A 5601-nucleotide genomic window follows, 5' to 3' on the forward strand; every position below is an offset into this window, starting at 1 on the left:
CATGTATTACGCATGGAGATGTGCGATATATATTCAGACAGTATGATCTATCGTATGAATTTGTCCATTGGTTCTCATAATTTTTACAAATTATGTAGATCTACGTTTAATTAATATAGGCTACAGTTCAAAGTTTCTTATAAAATATTAAGTCTGTCAATCATAACTGTAAAGTTGTAGCAACGTGTTACATTAACAAATGTCCTAATATTACAGCAATGTCAAACACGGCTGTAAGCTCTATCTATTTTACATTTGCACAGTTTGAGAATTTGAACGCACAATATTCATAGATCGAACGGAGATAAAATTACCGTTTTGTTTTCAATTTCAACTATTTAAGTTCGTAAATTCATAAGTCCCTTGTATATACGTGGAAAGACACCTACAAAAACACACAGAAAGTTTGTTTTTAATGAAGTAGATCAATTTAAATACATATCAAAATATATCTTGTTAAATAATATTTGACAAAACTTGTGTTGAAATGTAGAGTATTCTCTTAATTATGTTTACGTTTTTTCGATTGAAGGGCAATAACTCTAAATGGAAAACATAGTTTACTAGTGGAGGATCCTAGTTTTTTTTCTTTCGTTTTGTTTTATATATACACACGAAAATCAAACGCTTTAATTGATTTTAGAATTTTTATTTTGTGCTATAGACAAAATTGATATTGAAAAGATATGTTTTAAATGTTAGGGAAAAAAAAAAAATCTATAAAGGTGAAACGGCAACCCCCCCCCCCACCCCCCACCCCCGAAAATGTATTACAATACTACTGATAATTTTTCTATTATTTATATTATTTCATGGTTTTTGCACCAGTTTTCTTTTTGGATTAGGAAAATGGTTTACTTTTTCCTTAAAAAAGGACTTTGGAAGGGTCCATTAAACAGACCCAGGTTGGGAGATTTCAGGCTCTCATGGACTTAATTTCCGTGGAAACGAGGGGGTTATTTATATTCGGTCTTTCCTACCCCGGGATAGGAAAGACCGAATATAAATAACTTCCTCGTTTCCACAGAAATTTACATGGACTACATAATAGAAATAAATTAACCATGTATACATTGTTGTAAACCCCATACCCCCTCTATATGTCACACTGACATTAATCAACAAAACATTTGAAGATACACATTTTCAGTTTATTAGTGGGAAAAAAAATAATTCCAAGTTCTTGAATACAATTTATTAATTGATTCACCAAGCATTAATTAACAAGTTAATTGATTTATAATTAGATTTTAGGAAAAATAACCTAGGCTAATGGGTTTTAACATGAAGATAAGATTTTCATCCAACCCAAATTGTATATTTTAATTACATGTATATGACATAAATATTTCAGATATGCCAAGGAGTGGTCCCTAATTCTTTCTCTGTTTCAACTGTCCATGGAGAGTAAAACCAAAACACAGATCCAGGATTTCAAAGAAATATAGGTCAGTGATCACCACTCTGATAGGGAGGGCACCATCTGATCATGATTTTCTGTGCAATATATGCCAGAGTGTGTGTGTTGCTCCCATATTAAACAGAAGAATATCAAGTCGGTTAGGCAACAGATTCAAGACAGTCCAGCAGCACCACCACCAGCAGCAGTTCTTCCAATTAGTCCCCCTTCTGTATCACTCCCATCCCCATGTACATCAAGAGGGCACACTTCATGCTGTATCTGCGAGTGACCAGGTCCAAAGTTAGTTGTAGTCCCAGTAGGAGTAAGGCATGAAATCTTCATTTCAAAAGAGGCCATCATTCCTGCCGGGGCTCGCTTCTGTACAAATCACCTACAACAAGACATAGAAGAACTTGAACCTATTGCTGACAACACCATGTTCAACAAAACAGGAGTGACATAATTAATCAAACAAGTTTTTGAGAGCTGAAGTTTTGAGAAAAGAGAAAATAAGGTTGGATTTTGACGACAGCGAAAGTCTAACAGTGAGCATCAGAATCTCCTGGGAACCCCTAAAGCTGCTTTTGAGGACTTGCTGACATATGTAAACCTGTAGAATATGGAAACTTGTGCTAGATAAAAGCTTTATAACCTTTCTACCAGTGATGTATTTGTTGACAATTAAAAGGGTATTTGATTTTAGCAGAATAATTACTTATTATGAACTACTAGTATTATCATTATGATACTTAACTGGCAAATAACAAACAACAAACATGATTTGTAAATGTTACTTCCTGTATAGATCTACATGATACTTCTATTTTGGGAACATTATCAAAATAGGCCAATTTAGATTATTTCTCATTCTGTGGCATTTACAAGCATGTATACATTACATGTAAATGCAATATAATCCAAACAATTTAAAACTACAGAGCCTTAGGATATATTCTATTTCAAATATGTATCTAGATGTAATTCTATTCAAATCTATATTAATGCCTGGAAGATTTTTAGATCACAGCTCATGAATTACGTTCTGTCAGTCAATAATGTATTGCACAAACATTTAAAAAAAAATTGTTGGTTAAAAGACCTCAGTATCTTTACATGATTAATACGTATAGGAATATACAATTATTGATCAAGATAAATACAGTAAAATTTATACAGTATCATTTCTCAAATCGTATTTTCAGAGTCAATAATATACTGACTCTGATCCCCTATATCGGTGTTGTGTTGTTATTATTCACGCTATGAAATCTACATGTACATGTAACAAAAAGATCATTTGATACTTACTATTAGGTGTCTACAGTAATTTTCCTTTAATCAGGTTTCACAGCAAATGCTCGTTGAACGTGTAATTCCGAGTAAATTCGAATTGAACATGTTTTGACGAGACGCGGTGTCAACTTATTTCGTTACCATTGCTTTCGATACTCGGTCGTTTTAATACTAAAAAAAAAAAAAAATAAGAAAGAAAACAAAAAACCCCAAAACTATGGAATATGATATGAAACAGAATTGTTCCAATGATTCACTTCTTTCACCATGTAAATAAACTACATACTATATTTATTCTTCTTATTTCAGTATTTTAAAATTCAAGTAAAAATAATTTAAAAGTAAAGTTGAACAATCACGGCTTTGAACATCATTTCCAAAATATTTCTTATTTCTATTTCCCAAATTTGGTCAAAAATGCTTATTATGATCATTGAATAAGCCATTCTAGCTATTTGAGTGCATATAACTTGATAAATTCAGAGATTTATAGGTTCATGTACATTGTACATGGTCATTGGAGGTTTATTGTTGTGACGTGTATCCCGAAATGTTAATTTTTTAACATTAAATACCACAATATTCAACGTCATATTAACAAAAAAGTATAGAATATATGAAAAAAAGAAAAACATTTCTAGAAAGCCTATATCCCGAAGATTATTATATACAGAAATTATCAATTTCCCAGGCTAGGCCATTTTTCATGGTTCGTGGGTCATGTTCTTTGAGTTCATATGGTCAAGGGTTTAACTGTACATAGTGATTTATTATCTCCTATCATCTAAGAATCATTTGCTTGATTGACACCAAACTTGGTACATGTACACTGTTACGGCATAAGGAATATATGACCCCTGTTGATTTTTAGGTCACATAGTCAATCCACTCTGGACATGGAAATATATTGTCTGCTCAATATCTTGAATTAGTTTGGCACTACTATCAATTATACATGATGCATGTGTAAACCATTTCAATTTTGCACCATAGGGGGGTATATGTTTTACAAACATTTCTTCTTTACATGTGTATCGATCTCAGAATGCAGACAATAAATTTATACTGAATGGCAGACCTTCAATCTCTCTGTCCGCTCGTTAAGGTCTGGCAACAAGCGGACATAGGGGAAAAAAAGGGGGGAGGCGAGATTGAAAGTCTGGTTTTATTCAGACTGACTGAATGTCAAATGTTCTTCCGTTTTTTATAAATTTGTTTTGCAATATCCATTGATTAATTCTGAAGATTATGAAATTGAATAATCAGTTATCCAGTTTATTGTTGTATTAGCAAAACACTAAGTGCAAGCAAGATGTGTATCAATTTTCTCATTATCGGTTATTACGTATGAAGGTACAATATGTATATCGCAGAATAATGACCGCGGCATTCCTTTGACCTTTGCAATAACCGTGGTAAAATACATTCATATTTATAGTTAACCGCCACAAAATGCCTGAAATATTGCCAAAACGGCGTTGAAATCTTCATCAGAATGTTCAACATAATACTCAAGAACATTTTATAAGATACTAATCATGTGTTCCGATTTGTTTTCACTAGTACTCTTGAATCTGCTCACATGTTCACAAAGAATTGCACCACTGTGATTCAACTATGTATCTTTCTAATGAAACACAGTTGTTCATGCTTGGAAGAAAAAAACTGCTGGGAATCCTTATCATTCAGGAGGTCTGCTAAAACCCGTTTACAAAGACCCAATAATCACTGCACCAAGAAAATACAACTATTCTGTCATAATCTGTTTTATTGTGTGATGCGCAGGTGACAATCAAAGCCCATGGGCCTCTTTTTATCTCTGCCACATGAAAAAGAAGAGTTTACTGACTCCATTGAATATAATTGTTAGGTCCCCACATGAAATGCGGGAAGCGCTATAGTAATCACATTGTCCGTCCGTCCGTCTGTCCGTCAACACTTTCTTTGTGACACGATAACTCAAACAGTTTTTATCGTACAGTTTTCAAATTTTGTACAGAAATAATTTATAAGAGCACGAAGCCTATATATTTTGGGGTCATTTCACTTTGTCTGTCTGTCTGTATGACATGATCTTTGTTATTATGAACACTTTCTTTGTGACACAATAACTCAAACAGTTTTCATTGTACAATTTTCAAATTTTGTAGAGAAATACTTTACAATAAGAGGAAGACGCCTATAGATTTTGGGGACATGTCACTTTGTCTGTCTGTATGGCATGCTCTTTGTTATTGTGAACACTTTATTTGTGACACGATAACTCAAACAGTTTTTATTGTACAGTTTTCAAATTTTGTAGAGAAACACTTTACAATACGAGGAAGACACCTATAGATTTTGGGGACATGTCACTTTGTCTGTCTATCTGTATGGCATGATCTTTGTTATTATGAACACTTTATTTGTGACACGATAACTCAAATAGTTTTTATTGTACAGTTTTCAAATTTTGTACAGAAACACTTTACAATAAGAGGAAGACACCTATAGATTTTGAGGACATGTCACTTTGTCTGTCTGTCTGTATGACATGATCTTTGTTATTATGAACACTTTATTTGTGACACGATAACTCAAACAGTTTTTATTGTACAGTTTTCAAATTTTGTACAGAAACACTTTACAATACGAGGAAGACACCTATAGATTTTGGGGACATGTCACTTTGTCTGTCTATCTGTATGGCATGATCTTTGTTATTATGAACACTTTATTTGTGACACGATAACTCAAATAGTTTTTATTGTACAGTTTTCAAATTTTGTACAGAAACACTTTACAATAAGAGGAAGACACCTATAGATTTTGAGGACATGTCACTTTGTCTGTATGTCATCATCTTTCTTATTAAGACCGTATCTATTTACCACTGTCTAAGGGAGATAATTCAATTTGAATTATGA

General features: G+C 32.9%; 1 long non-coding RNA gene across 1 annotated transcript; it reads right to left on the reverse strand.

The window, feature by feature from the left end:
- Positions 1-1129: 1129 nt before the first annotated feature.
- Positions 1130-3405, reverse strand: LOC125677317 (uncharacterized). Its single transcript, XR_008802335.1, has 2 exons — positions 2711-3405; positions 1130-1793 (listed from the first exon to the last, which is right to left on the reverse strand). It is a non-coding gene; the product is annotated as an uncharacterized LOC125677317 (long non-coding RNA).
- Positions 3406-5601: the final 2196 nt, after the last annotated feature.

The sequence above is a fragment of the Ostrea edulis genome, chromosome 4 (genome assembly GCF_947568905.1).
Source record: "Ostrea edulis chromosome 4, xbOstEdul1.1, whole genome shotgun sequence".
In the NCBI taxonomy this organism is placed as follows: Eukaryota; Metazoa; Mollusca; class Bivalvia; order Ostreida; family Ostreidae; genus Ostrea; species Ostrea edulis.